The sequence below is a fragment of the Halichoerus grypus genome, chromosome 1, assembly GCF_964656455.1.
Source record: "Halichoerus grypus chromosome 1, mHalGry1.hap1.1, whole genome shotgun sequence".
Taxonomy (NCBI): Eukaryota; Metazoa; Chordata; class Mammalia; order Carnivora; family Phocidae; genus Halichoerus; species Halichoerus grypus.
In genome coordinates, this window is record NC_135712.1 from 131120183 (window position 1) to 131136285 (window position 16103).

At 40.4% G+C, this 16103-nt stretch overlaps 1 long non-coding RNA gene across 1 annotated transcript in view; it reads left to right on the forward strand.

Annotated features, from left to right (window-relative positions):
- Nucleotides 1-718: 718 nt before the first annotated feature.
- Nucleotides 719-16103, forward strand: part of LOC144379953 (uncharacterized) — a 216629-nt gene continuing 201244 nt past the window's right edge. Inside the window, exon 1 of the long non-coding RNA XR_013443558.1 lies at nucleotides 719-1064. This is a non-coding gene — a long non-coding RNA (uncharacterized LOC144379953). The remainder of the gene's footprint in view (nucleotides 1065-16103) is intronic.

Genomic DNA, 16103 nt, shown 5'->3' on the forward strand with positions numbered 1-16103 from the left:
TCTCAATGCATAAAATCCTGACTCGGCTTTGAGAATTGCCACTAGCCCTCCAACCTCCACACTCCTGCTTCCTTCTTATTCTACTTGACGTTCTCTTTTTCCATCTCATTTATAACTTAATATACTATGTCTATTGTTTATTGCCTGTCTTTTCTTGCTAGAATATGATCTCTTCCAAATCAGGGATGCTTGACCATTTTATTCCGCTGATACATCCCGTATGCATCCCATATGCACTGGGACAGTGCCTGGCACAAAGATGGCCTTAAATTAATGGTCTTGAATGAACGAAGGCATTTAAAAAATATGTGTTGAAGCCGCAGGGGGACAATGGATAGAACAAGGTGCCATGAGGATGGGATACTGGCACAGAAGAGAGTCAGTTATATCTAGGGGTGTGGTGGATGGAGATGCGTGGAAGGTTGATCAGGACCCATTGCCACTGAGGTCCAGGTTGTAGGTTCAATTCCCAATTGCGGCCACTGAATGTTGTCTCCTTCTGATCCTGGGCTGCACTATAATCTCCTAAGACATGGAGTTGGTCACAAGGGATGAGCATGTCAGGCTGGATCCTTGTGCATTTTCGACTCTTTCTGGAAAGAGGGTGGCCAGCAGCCGCATTTCAGAAGAAAAGCATATTCTAAGCTTTTCTATTCTCATCCTTTTCACTTAGCAGGGCTCCTCCTACAAACTTCTCTTAAGCACAGAAGAGGTTGAGAGGAAGGCTTGCCAACGAAGGGTGTTCTCTCCACAGTCTGCCTCTTGCACAGAATGACAAGGTAGCTGAGTTACAAGAGAGGAGAGCTCTTGGCCCCTGGAAGTCTACAGAGCGGGGCTCAGTTTCCTTCTGCATGAGCCCTCCCGCTCCATTCTCCGTTGATAGAGGCAGGCATGGGGCAACCCTTAGGCTCCACAAAGATAACCTAATAACAGCTTGGCCAGAGCGCACCATCCTTCCCAAGCCCCCACAAAGAGACTTGGATGATGAAGCAACCACTTGCCACCAAAACAGCAGTTACCACCACCCCCCGGCAACTCAGGATCATCAACAAGCTGCCTGCTAGGTTGGTTGATATGTCTTTTATTTAGCATTCTGGTAATTTGCTAAACACTGTTTTAGTCTATATGACTGTAGAATATAAAAATGCAGTAGGTGGTTTATAGGAGACAAGTTGCAAGAGAATGCTCAGTGCTGTGAGCCTCACGCACAATACCTACCCTCGGAAGGGCTGGATGTTCCCTCGGGCTACGGGGAGCAAGCTAAGTGAGGTTCCCCATCCTCTTTACAGGCTTTCTTTGACCTGCTCCTCCCCTCGGTGCTGTGTAGTGGGCGTACAACTGTTGCAAGTAGGTGGCACAGCTGTTTGCTTTGACTGCCTCAGTACCTCGGGGATCCCAGCCTCACAGTTAACATTGCAGGATGAAAATGGCATTTATGCTTTAATAAACTCACCCTATTTCTTTGTTAGAGGAAGGAAGGGGGGCAACCCACCCACCACGTTGCCAGCTACATGTCACCGCTCAGAGCACACCAGAGTGGCTAATGTTTTCCAAATCCTCCCTTGCATTGGAAATGGAAACCATTAGAAAAATATTGGGATGGTGTGAAGATTTCCCAGACACCTGCCTCCCACCTCTTATGCACATATGCCTGGTTCTTGCAATGCATGTAACATTTTTTTTTTTTTTTTTTGCCGTTTGGTGCATTTTCATTTACAAGCGCATGTATATTTTATAAGAGTATGTGTACATACTTCTTGGTGATTTACTTGTAAATTTCCTAAGTGGGGAAGCCACACAAAGGTCGCCAAGCTGTGGACGGAATTAAATAGCATTTCCTAATAGAAAATAATAAAGCAGCGTCAGAAATGTATAGGCAAGGGAGGAAAAAGCATTTTCAACCAGAAAGTTATTGAGTGTTTATAATCAAGGAGCTGATCCTGTAGAGGAGGGGGGACTGCCCTCCTCTTCCCTGTCAAATAAATCACTGCAGGCTCTCAAACTTGTCGCTCGGAAGGGCTAAATCTTTCAGGCTTTGCTCCTTTCTGTCCTGCAAAAACAAAATGGTCCCATATTCTTGCTGGAACACCTGGTTCTCCCTCCTCCCTGCCTGGTAATATCCAGCAGAACGTATTTCACGGGTTACCTTGGGTAGCACATTTTGCTGATTTGACTTGAAGTATCCATAACTATGATGGACATCTTTGCCTGACTCAGAAATCAGTTGCTTTTCAATCCCCCATCTAGAGTACCTCTGTAAATCAGAGGAAATAGCAGCATTGACTTCTTGCTACTGTTGTCACTATATTATTTTTATTAACTAGCCTGTTATTATTTTAACATTGTGAAGCAACAAATAACTCAATCTAGGATAATGAAATCCAGAGTGCTAAGGAAGTTTGGAATTGGAAGTGCCCTTAGATTTTACATCTCCAGACAATCTGGAGTGACAATTGAAACCTGATAGCCTGTAATAATCTTAATGATTGCTATGTTCAATGTTTATTTAATACTTCTGCCTTTAGATTTTAGGATGTTTTAAAATAGTGATCGATACATTTTGGAGAAGCTGTTTCATATTTTTTTTTTCTCCAAGCTTATGTTTTGCTATATAAGCAAGAAATTTTCATTGACTCATGTATTATTTTAAGAATCTTTATTGAATACCTGCTATGTTCTAAGTACTATTCTAGGCACTGAGGATAATAGAGTGAACAAGAATGATGCAAAGCTGTTATGAAGCTTAAGTTTTGTAGGGACATCAGACAGTGAATGAGTAAATTAATAAACACAATAATTTCATATTGTCATGGGTACTGGTGAAAACAAGACAGAGTTATGTGATAGTGACTGAGGGCTTGGCTACCTTAGATTGGGTGGTCAGGGACCCCTTCTCTGAGGAGGTGACTTTAGGTTTGAGAACTGAATGACAAGAAGGAGGTAAACAAAGATTTGGGAAAGGAATTTTCCAGGTAAAGTACTACTGCAAGGGTCTATGGTGGGGATGAGGTTGGCAGGTCCAAGAAGAGAGAGCCAGACTGAGCTGGGGGAAGTGAGGTGGGAGATGAGCTCAGAAAGGTCCAGATCATCTGAAAATTTTAGATCAGTTTCTGAGTCCATTCAGGCTGCTCTTACAGAATACCATAGACTGGGTGGCTTATACACCACAGAAATTTCTTTCTCACGGTTCTGGAGGTTAGATGTCCAAGATCAAGGCACCAGCAGATTTGGTGTCCGGTGTGAACCCTCTTCCTGGTTCATAGATGGCTGTTTTCTCACTGTGTCTTCACATGGTAGAAGGGGTGAGGAGGCTCTCCAGGGTCCCTTTTATAAGGGTACTAGTCCCATTCATGAGGGCTCTACCCAAGTGACCTGATCACCTCCAAAGGGCCCCACTTCCTATTACCATCACAGTGGGGATTGGGTTTCAACATACAAATTTTGTGGGGACACAGACATTCAGTCTATAGCAATGAGAGAAATAGTTTGAGTTTTACTTTAAGTGCAACATGAAGCCATGCGTGTGGGAGGGGGAGGGGGCCGGGGTTTAACAGGGGAAAGATATTGCAAAGCCCGTGCTTCTGCCAGAACTGGAAGGCTGAGGTTCACGAAGGTCTGCTCCCATGAGTGCACAGGGTCTGAGTGTGGCAAGGGTGCTTCCTTAAAGAAAATCCAAAATGTTAGGAACAGAAGGAAGGGGACTGGATGGCAGGCAGCCAAAATCAAAGATGTTACACTGTTAGAGTCTCTTTTGAGGAGAAATTTTACAGGCTTCGTACATGGGCAAGAACACATTCTATCTCTCTCTCTCTCTCTCTCTCTCTCTCTCTATCATCATCATCATCTATCATCTATCTATCATCTATCTATCTATCATCTATCATCTATCTATCTTTCTGTGTCTTTTTCTATCTACCTATCCAAACTTTCCCACATGTAAAGGGTCAGAAAGAAGATGACACCAAGGGGCATTTACTCTGTAGAATTTTGGAGGTGAAGAGAAGGCAGTAGCTTTACGCCAGCAGAAACGTATTTACACCTTACTTTAGAGACTTCATTATAATGATGAAGATAATCTTCAATTATCCACTTATGTTGGGTTTCCTCCAAATCAGATGTGGAGACAAAGATTAGGGTACAAGTCATTTATTGGGAGGTGGTCCCAGGTAGAGAGAGGAAGCGGGGGAATGAGGAAAGAAAGGAGAGCCAGTAAATGGTGTATTAATGAGTGGGTTGCCATTGCAGGCAATGGGGGACCGTCTGTGCCGAACACACTTTGGAATTGTGTCAAGAGGCAATGTGGCTAGGGTATTTATCTGCCAACATCCATCCTTCATTGTCTGAGGGTTTTCCTGGGGTATTATCTCCCTGGTTCTTCCCATTTGCCCAACTTTCTGGGGGCTAGAGAAGAGAGATGCAGGAAATATGGTAGAAAAATGTAGGATCTGTTGATATGTATAGGTACTAATGGTGATTTCAGGGGTGGGCTCAGGGATATGGGCAGGACACCTGTATGGTAATTTAAGGAAACATCAATTGTAGATGATGCTGGTGATATTCTGGCATAAATTCCCATTTCATGTCCCCAAGGAAAATTCTACTCATTTGGGGCATCCTCACCATAAACCCTGGGATACTCCTTAATCTGGTGTGGCTTTTCAAACCTGCTGCTTTAGTTTTTATAGAAACTATGCCCATGGTGGTTGAGGCTTTACATTTGAGGGTCACTGAACCTTGGTGGTCCCTCTGTGATACCTGCCTTTCTATGTCTAAAGACAGTGATCACCATTTTTAGATTGCTCAGGTTGGAACTTCTCATATAGGGTTGGCTTTCTAGAACATCAGGAAATTCCCGAGAGTGGGAGAGTGTAGTGTGTACCTTACTGCCCTGCCCAGATTTCCCTCTAGGACAGAGGCTCTCATGCCCCTGCTATTGGGAGATGTGGCTTTGCTGATAGCTCACAGCTAAGGCCCTGTCCAGGAAATGCCCTTAACCAAGAAGAGATCCCTCCCTCCAGACTATACTCCTTCCCAGGGGGCAACCTATACCCAATGACTGGTCAATGCAAGGGCACCAGAGCCAGACCCACTTACCTCACCACTTACCTCCTCAACTCTGAGGAGCCATTTTAGCTCCAGATCTCCTTGGGGGACAAGCTGAGGCCCCTGCTGCCATTGCATCAAAGTGCGACTTCTCCCTGTTCCCAGTTCTGCTTCACTCACACCCCACCGATGTCAATCCCCAAAGCACACCCCAATAAGTCTCCTGCACCCAAATCTCTGTGTCAGAATCTGTTTCCTGAGGTGTCTGACTTAAAGATCTAATGAAGGGGCAACTGCTTATGCCTTCTTATTTGGTCCCCGTCTCTTTTCCCAGTAAGTGCTGACAGAGTCTAAAAAGGCCCCATTGATATCCCTGGAAACTTGAAGGTCCCTGTGAGTATAGTCTGTTTGGAGAGGTCCAAAAGTGACCATTTTAGTTGCAGAGCCTTTGAAATCATTCCCATTTGGAAAAGGGCCCTCTGGATGCCCAAGGAATCATACTAAACAGATGACCCATGGCTCCTGGAGCCAGCCAAGTGCAGAATGGTCTGTCAAGTGGTGAAATGTTTCCTTGAGATTTTTATGGCTGTAGAATGTTTGACGAGGCCAACATATTACAAAATGTAGACAGGGAAGGACAGCTTACAAAAGGGGGAAAGAAATAAGACGCTTTTAAGACTTAGATTGAATATTCTTGGAAACTGAAATGAATGATTTAGAGCTTATTTGCTTATGTTTGTTTACCATTTGGTGCCTAGTGTTCTCATGATATAATTTGCTTCACAGTTTTAGAATTCTATTTTACATGCCGATAATGCCTTTCACTTTCTGTATATAATGCATTTCATCCAGAGACGATGGAGGTATCTATCCATAGAGGAACACACTACACTTAGGTTTATCTACACAGTAGCTGATATATACACAGAGAGGGAGAGATAAGAGGTCACCCCACCTTAACAAATTCTTTGTTATTGAAATAATCTGTTGGAGGATAGTAAGCACAGTGCAAAATTTCTATAAGCTTTCGAAGTCTGCCTACCCAAGTGATTGGGTAAACCATAGTATGAGTTTTCGTTTTTCCCTTGCTTCCTATTAAACTCAACCCTGGACATTGAAAATTCAGCAGCAGAAATTATACTCAATGTTAAATATTTAAATTTTATATCTACAAAGCACCGATGACTGATTTAACTATCAAATTATAATGGTAAGGAAACTTGTGGGAAAAAATATTTTCTAAGTGTTCTAAGAATATAGTACTATAGATTGATAACAGCCTACTAAATTCCAAAGGGCACCTGTGTTGATATAGTCACCAAATTTTAGAATCATATGAATGATACAAACTATACAAAAAACATTTTATTATTTTCAAAACTTTAAGACATACAAAATCAGGTGCTGGATTTTATAATAACATCATTCCAAATTATTTTCTTTTATGAATCTTTGCAACTATATGACCATTTCTGAATTGCATGGATTCTTTCTACCTCAAATATTTAAATTGGCGAAAAGAAGATTTAGACACCAAGAATTTTATATCATTATTAACAAGGATGCTCATGCAGTATTGCATGTAATATTGAAATACTGGAACAACCTAAATGTCCATTTACAGGGGAATGGTTATATAAATTATGGTTTATTTATAAAATACAGTTTGAATGAACAATGATACAAATATACCTCTAATGGCCATAGAAACATGGACAGGTCATATTATTGGCTGATAAAAATGGATTGTAAAAGAGCATAAATAGTATAATTCATTTATATATAGTATATATATATATATGTATATAGACAGATAGATAATAGCAAGTACAGAAATGTTATATAAACTTATACGTAACAGTGAGTAGTTCACCAAATGTTAATTGTGATTATTTCTACCTAAGGAGTAGAACTTCAAGTGATATTTATTCTTTGTATCTTTGTTTTTACAATAACTATGCATTATTTTTACAAAAGAAATAAAACTGTACAGCATCTGAAGATATGGGACTGATGATCACCCTTTCCGCCTTAAAGAATTTTCTTCATTTGACTTTCAGGACAATAGTCCATCCTGATGTTCTGGGTAGCTTGGACACCATTTCTGTTTCCTTTCGCCTCCCCTGTCTTTTAATCCTGGAGTGAGCCACAGCTCTCTCAGGCTTTGGTTCTCCTCTCTTCTCTATTTGCTTGGTGGCCTTTCCCAGGCTTATGGTTTTCAATGCCGTTTATGCCAGATATTGTTTATTGTCCTTTGGCATCCCTATGATTCCTTTCAGTTCCCTTCTGTATTTCAGCTACTTGAAAGCTAACAGCTATATTTCCCAGACTCTTTTTTTTTTTTTTTTTTTTTAAAGATTTTATTTATTTATTTGAGAGAGAGAATGAGAGACAGAGAGCATGAGAGGGAGGAGGGTCAGAGGGAGAAGCAGACTCCCTGCCGAGCAGGGAGCCCGATGCGGGACTCGATCCCGGGACTCCAGGATCATGACCTGAGCCGAAGGCAGTCGCTTAACCAACTGAGCCACCCAGGCGCCCTTCCCAGACTCTTTGTAGCTCAGTTTATGAATGCAAGTTAGGCTCTCCTGACAATAAGTACTCAGAGGAGAAGTAGAAGACAGCAAGGGTGCTGAAGCCATTTTTCTATGGCAGCCGCATCTGACATGCATGAGTGTTTTCAGCAGCTGGGCTCCACATTTCACATCTTTTTGCCAGTTTCATGGGTGCAAGACATGGAATGGTGGTAGTGGTAACAGTGTCTTGCCTTCTGGATTACAGCTATGCTGAAGGAATTTCAGAATAAAACATCCAGTGGTGGTCCCTGAATTATGTTCTTTCACCCCTTACAACAAATTCGGAAGCTTCTGCCTTAAATATCTTGAATGGTGTCTCTATCCTGCTCTGAACTCTGCCTGATAGGCCAGTGATTCCAAAATTGTGTCTTCAGTCCAGATCTCTTCTTTGAACTTTGGACTCCTATATTCAGCCCCTACTTGACACTCCATTTAGATATATAATAGGCATCTCAACCTTAAACCCAAAACTTAATTCTGATCTTCCCAGTAAAACCTGCTTTTTCATATCAGTTGGTGCCAATTTATATTTCCAGTTACTTAGGCCAAAAATTTTGGAAAAATTTTAAAATTCCTGTTTTTCAGACCTTATATCATGTCCATCAACAAGTTCCATTGTCTCTATCTTCAGAATCTCTTTTTGTTTCTGTAATTAGAATGTAAGTTCTGTAAAGGTATGGAATTTTGTCTGTTTTGTCTGTTTTGATACTTTTCCAAAACAGTGTTGGCACATAGTAGATGCTCAATATTTTTAATGAATAAATAAATGAAAAGATGAATAATAAATGAAGAAGTAAATAAGATATGGTTACAATATAATAGGAAGCATCTTTAGCTAAACTTTCTTCTAGCTTATAGAAAATACTCAGGTATGAATTTAGAGAACAGATTCCCAGTATTTTTAGAGCATTTTTAAATGTACATGTATCTTAGTCTTATCTAGAGTTTGATTCACTAAGCATTTTTATCTTTGAATGGAGAAATGGAAAGGTATGAAATAACTTACCTTACGGTTCTTGTGCAGAATATGGACTGATTCCCCCTTTCTAGTGTTACAGTTTTGACAAAGTTCACAGCAGTATGAACATCAACATGAACTATTCATTTTAGCACATACTGTGTGCCAAATCCTGTTCAAAGCATTTATGTTTAATTTTTATTATCAAAATGATGCTTTTATGTAGTATAACAAATTGAAAGAAGAGGTGAAGAAGAGAAAAAAGAAGTCAGATTTTACTACAAGGTTTATAATGAACTACTATTTTCCTGTTCCACCATCTCCCTCATCTTTGAAGTTCCCCTCCACAGAGACAATCACTTTCAACTATCTTGGTTGTTTCTTCTGCTATTTAACTCCATATTTTAAAACAACAACCTTGTATTTCAATATCTTGAATTCCATTTTAAAATATTATTTATTGACTTCCTGCCTTGGGAGATGAGGATTTCGCTCTCCCATCTCCCCATCCTTTCATTACACTTATTTCAAAGCCTTGAAAAATTCAATTTAAGCATTTGCTTTATTATGACCGTAATATTACTTACAGATGCAATTTTTATGGCACTTTTGATTTTTTGGGGAGTTAATAGTTGCTTCATTTTTTAAAAACTTAGCTTTCTACATAACTATCACAAATTCTTTCTTCAAAGTCTAAAAACTCTAACACTCTTCTTAGTTCAATAAAACCCATTAGGCAGTCTACCAATTACTTTAATTTTTTGTTCTTCTAGGAGACTAGAACCTCAATCCTCCTGTTCATATATGAATGGGCTCCTCGAGGACACTGCACAGCTGTCATTTGAGACCTCCTTTCATCAACATCTTTGGGATTCCTGTTTCCTGACTCCCATGTTTTCCTTTTTTGGTTTTATTTTCTTGTTTTGTTGCATAATATGAGCTCCCTGAGATAGGGTGCATGGGAGATAGAGATTTTGAGACCGTATATATCTTAAAATGTCTTTATTTGATTCCACATTTGACTGGTGGGTTGGCTGGGCATGGAATTCTAGTGTGGAACTCATTTTCCCTTGAGATTTTGACATCATTGCTTTAGTGTCTTCTAGTTTTCAGTGCTGCCGTTAAGATACCTGATGCCACTATTTTTGCCAATCCTTTGAATATCTTACGTGTTTTATTTGTCTTCAGAAAGTTTTTAGGATTTCTTTATATGCACTATCCTGAAATTTCAGTGTGACTTGATTTCTTAGTCCCTTCAGGCTGCTATAACAAAACACCATAAAGTGGGCATCTTATAAACACTGGAAATTTATTTCTCACAATTTTAGAGGCTAAAAAATCCAAGAGCAGGACTCCAACAGATTCTGCGTCCGGTGAGAGCCTGCTCCTGGCTCATAGACAGATGGTTGCCTTCCACGGTGTTCTCATAGGTGAAAGGGTGAGGAATTTCTCTGGGGTCTCTTTTATAAGGGCACGAATACCATTCACAAGGATTCCATCCTAATTAATTAATTGCCTCCCAAAGGCCCTACCTCCAAATACCATCACATTGAGGAAATAGGTTTCAATGTATTAATTTTGGAAGGACAGTAATACTCAGCCCATAACTCTTGATAATACTTATTTTTCAGTTATTGCACTGGGCACTCTACAGGCCATTTCAATCTGGCAATTCATGTCCTGCTATTCCGAAAATCTTCTCCAACAATTTCTTCAACAATTTCTTTCCCTTTGTTTTCTCTGTTCCCATTTTCTGAAACTATTATTAATTGGATATTGAACTTCCTGGGTTTCTCACATCTTTTTTCCTATTTTTGATTTCTTTATATATTTTTTTCCTTCCTCAAATATTGCCTTGTATATTTCAACATTTTCAGTACCTTTTGCTCCATTTCTGCTATTATATTTTTATATCCTCAAGTATTCTTGTGTGACCCTGGAACCAGACTGCTGTGTTCACAACCCAGCTCTTCTGTGTGATCCTGGTCAAGTTACTTAGCCTCTCCGTGACTTCCTCATCTGTAAAATAAGGATAACAAAACCTACTCCATAGAGCTGTTATGATGACAAAATGGTTGAATATTTGTAGAGCACTTAGCATAGTGCCTGGCAGATAGTGAGTTTTATGTAAGTGTTAGATAAATACAATAAATAAATGACACCCTGCCCTTGTTTCATGGATGTGATATGTCCACTTATTTCTTTGGGAACATTATTGCCTCCTGTATTGTATGTGTTTCTTCTGTTGTCTGTTCGTTTCCATCCCTGTCTTTCATGTTAGAAGCACTTCTCAATGTCTGGTGATTCTTGATTGTACATTCACATTTAAGATGAAGACTATATGAAGCCAACTGGAAGCTCTGGATGTGTGTATTAGTTTTCTCTTGCTGCCCTCACAAATTACCGCACACGTAAGGCTTAAAACGACACAAATGTATTACCTTACGATTCTGTAGGTTAGAAATCCAGCATGGGTCTCGCTGGGCTAGATTCATGGTGTTGGCAGGGCTGCCTTCCTTTCTAGAATCTCTAGGGGAGAATCTGTTTCTGCAGCTTTTTTCAGTTTCTGGTCCCTCTCACCTTCAAAGCCAAAAATGGCAGGTTGAGTCACATCATATCACTCACCTTTTTTCATGGTCACATTTCCCTGTGACTTTCCTCTTTGACCTTTATCTTCTTTTTAAAGGGATCCTATGATGACTTTGGGATTACACTGATAATCCAGCATCATGTCTCTATTTTAGGGTTGACTAATTAGCAACCTCAATTCCACCTGCAGCCTTAATTCCTCTTTTTCATGCCATCTAACATATTCGCAGGTCCCAGGGATTGGACTGTGGATATTTTTGGGGGGCCATAGTGTGTGTTTATGAATCTCATCAACCTGTGGTCTTCAGTGAACAGCGGGCCTTGTTCTTTCACTGGGTAACCTTCTGTGGGTGTCTACTCTTGGATTGGTTAGTTTCTCCAGAAAGGAGGAATTCAGATTTCTGCCAATGGGTGAGGGTTGGGGCGTCAAACTGGCTGCTTGTGTTTGAAGCTTAGTAGAAGGGTCCCACCATTAGGCAGGTAGACTTTATCTTAATTTTTACTTTCCAGGACCAGCCTCCTCTTCCTCCCTCTGCTTGCCTGGTGCTCCCAGGTCAGGGCCACTTAAGAGACAGAAATTCAATCTCTTTCTGGTATCAGGGAGGGGCAGTTAGTTGCCTGGCTGTGTGGAGTAGGGGAGGGATGCTGAGGATCTGATTCCTCCCTATGCAAACTATTTTTCTCTTTTTTAAAGCTTAATTGTGACATAATTTCAGACATATTGTGAAAACTGCATTTAATACAAAGAATTTCCTTATACGCTTCACCCAGATTCCCCAAATGTTAACAGTTGCTTTATCTTTCTCCCCTGGTACTTATGCAAGCTGGGTCCTATTTTCATGACCTATGCATTAGTGTCCAATTGCTGTATTGCTATGAACTTAGTGAGTTAAACAACACAAATTTATTCTCTTACAGCTCTGAAGGTCAGAATTCTGGGCTAAAATGAAGCCATTGCAGGATCACATGCCTTCTGGAGGCCCTTGCCTTTTCCACCTTCTGGAGGCTGCCCACATCCCTTGGCTTGGGGGCTCATTTCTCCATCTTCACTAGAATCTGCAAGTCTCTGACACTGATCCTGTTTTGCCTCCCTCTTCCACTTTTAAGGACCTTTGTGATGACCTTGGACCCACCTGGAAAATTCAGGATAAACTGCTTATTTTAAAGTCAGTTGATTAGCAATCTTAATTCTATCTGCAACTTGAATTCCCTCCCTGCCCAGGCCACGTAAGATAACACATTTAGAGGTTTGGGGATTAAGGTAGGGACGTCTTTAGGGGAACGTTATTCTGTTGATTACAACATGTATCTGTTATTCTTTAGCATTTCCATATTTACTGGAGTTCCAAGGTATCCCAGGCTCACTTTGTGCTTTCTTTACCCTTGACCTGGAATTAACCATCTGTTAGCTGTTTTAATATTTCCAACAACAACAATGGTAGGTGCTATTATTACTCTTGTTTGACTAATGAGGCTAATGAAATACAGAGGTTAATTATCCAGCCCGTGGTCACACAGCTGGAAAGGGGCTGAGATGAAGAACGGGACTGGAATCCAAGTGTATCTTACTTCACGCCTATGCTTGCAATCGCTCAGTACATGAGGGAAACCTCACCTTCCAAAGACAAAACCCATTTTGATGTATTGGTTTAGGGAATAGAATTTACACTTACTACCAAGTAGCATATATAAATATTTTACAGTATGTACCTGAGTTTGGAAAGTTGGGATATATATGGTATGATTGTTAAACACATAATAGCTTCTTGGCTGATAGAACAATGAACTGTGTGATTAATATTCTTTTATTGTCTTTGAGTAAATGGAGGGAAATCCATGTGCTGAGTTGATTGTTTTAGATAAGTATTTTTCTAGCAATCAAATGTATATATTTTTTAATATAGTTTTAAAAATTGAGCTTTTATAACTGAGTTGAGTTCAAAACGAGCTTTAAGGAACTTGTTTGTTCACATTCTTAATCTGAAGTTAGTGATTAATTTAAGGATTGACTTGGGTAATATTTTCACCAGGACTTAATTAATGAAGTTGGTTTTGGCACAACATGTATTTTAAAATTTTTGTGTGCAGAGATGATGTGTGTGATTTAACAATATGGGCCAGATTTGATTGAGCCCCGTATAACAGGAAACTGTAAGGATATTAACCACCAGCCCCAACCAGTATTTATAATAGAAATAAGCCTTCAGCATAAAGCCTCTCCAACAGGCCTTGTAACTATAATGGCACTAGCAGGTGCCGGCACAATAAAAAAGCCAGCCTCCCCATGAACAAATATTAAATTAAAAAAATCAATCAATCTGCAGCCTCTGTTCTGGCCCCAGCATCATTTCTTCCAATAAAGGCAAACTCAGGGTTTGTCAGTGCACTGTTAACAGGTTAAAGATCTTTAGATTATTATTATTATTATTATTATTATTTTTGAAGTGTATCAGACAATTGGATCTTTCCCTCCCACAATCGCCACTTTGGAATTGGCATATAAATGTCGATGGAAACCATGGCCTGAGGGCAATCCTCGGCCCTAAAATCTGTCAGGAAATGGCAGGATTGCATGCAGGGTGCGCTGGGGACTCATGTCATGCTGCACATCTCCTCTAGGAAAGCCAAGAAATCTGTTTATTCTTTGGGGAGTGTTGTCATCTAGACTTAAGGGATCCTATGTGATTCAGTTAGCCTCAAAAAGCCATCTTTACCCCTTCCCGCTTTGTTCCCCGTCTCCTCTCTCTAAACCCATCCTTGGCTGCCCAGCACACCTGAGCTGTTTTCTCTCTCGTTCCGTTTCTGCTCCCCCTCACTCCTGCCCCTATTCTGAGTGCCCCACAGGCTTTCTCACACCTCTCCCCACTGAGCAGTAATGACCAGTCCCAGTTCTCTGGCTTTGGGCTGCAATGCCAGGCAATCTGTTTGGCTATGTGGGCACTGTCCCTGAAGACTAGCTTGGGAGCCTACTGTGGAATTTCCGCCATCACTTGAAGTAAGAATAGGTGTTGTATTTCAGGCTGCCATGATTCCATCCAGTGGTGCGGTGGGTCACAGATGTTTGCTCTCTGGGTTATGAAGTTCTTCCTGAAGAGTCTGCCCATGATTTCAACCCCAAGTGTCACTGAAGCTAGGGCTTAAAATTCTGCTCTGTCAAGATTTAGGTGCTGTATTTGAGAATTACCTACAGCAGTGTGCTTTTTAAATGTCCAAGTATATCAGCTGCAGATGCTTTAAAGCATCAATTCTGAATCATTATATTTAACTTGGGACCCAAGAACTTGCATTTCAAAAAAGCTCACCTGAGACGCTGATGCTGCTGGTCTGTGGATCACACTTTGAATAGCAAGAACGAGAGTGAGGTGACTTGGGGACTCTTCAGAAATGTTCCATATTTTTCTCTGGAGATCCGTGGAAACTGCCTTTGGTCTAGAATGCATCATGTGACTTTTTCCTCCTAAAATTTTTCTAGAGCTTGTCTCTTCAAGCAAATCACTAAACATTTGGCTAGCTAGTCATGAAAAGATGTCTATAGATTGTTTTCTTAGTTACGATTGCTCTGAAAATGTTAGCACACCACCCTGATGACCATGTGTCAGTTACAAATTAAAACATAAGAAAACAACCACCTAGAAAAAGACATTAAAGTAAGTCAGATCACCTCCATACACAATTTGTGGCACCATTCCTTGAATCAGGGAGGGGATTTATGAACAACTTATGCCGGGAGGAAGGTGGTGGGTATTGAATAAAGAGAACTATGCTTAGTAAATTTTTTTAATGTATCGCTGAATGAAAAGTCCCCTTTCCCCCACTTTGTATGTTTTCATTTTCATGCTGACAGAGGGAGAAAAGGTTTAAAACATCCTCTTTCTCTCTTGATACATTTTAAACCAATGAATCCTCTTTCTCCAAATCTTCACGCAGGGCAAAAATCCCCATAAAAAAGATAACATATCTGAGATGCTGAGATGTTTCACCCAATTTAGGCCACAGCTCTGTTAAAATACCTGTAATGCACATGAAGCTGGTATTTTTTAAAACATATTTTTCCTAGTAGTGCAATTGCTGGGTAGCTCTATTTTTAATGTCTTGAGGAACCTCCATACTGTTTTCCAAAGTGGCTGCACCAGCTTGCATTCCCACCAACAGTAGCAAAGTTCCCTTTCTCCACATCCTCTCCAACATCTGTCGTTTCCTTACTTGTTAATTTTAGCCATTCTGACTGGTGTGAGGTGGTATCCCAATGTGGTTTTGATTTGTATTTCCCTGATGGCTAGTGATGTTGAGCATTTTTTCATGTGTCTGTTAGCCATTTGTATGTCTTCTTTGGAGAAGTGTCTGCATCTGAGGGTTACAGAAGGGAGGTGGGAGGGGATGGGGTAACAGGGTGATGGGTATTAAGGAGGGCACGTGTGGTGATGAGCACTGGGTATGATACGCAACTAATGAATCGTTGAACACTACATCAAAAACTAATGGTGTACTATATGTTGGCTAACTGAACATAATAATAAAAAATAAAATAAATAAAACAATACCTCCACCCCCCAAAAAACACAAAGAAAACAAACATATTTTTCAATTTGACGTGAACTTTCTGGATAATTTCCTGGCATTCATTTTGTGACCAGAAATGTTTAGAATTGGATAATACGTGTATTTACAGGCTGAAACAATGGATCGTGAGAGATTCTGACATAAAACTGAGCATTAGGAGTCCAGCCCACATACACTGCTCCAGCAGGTGTGTGTATATGTGTGTGTGTGTGTGTGCGCTGTTTGGGGTGAGGATGGCAGAGAGCTATGGGAAGGCTGAAATAGCACCACATACATCTGGTGTTTCATTCCAAAAATCATGCAAATCTTCTGAGCCTCCGTTTTTTCATCCATAAAATGGGAATGGTAAATGGTGCAGTATAGTTGTCTGCTTCACATGT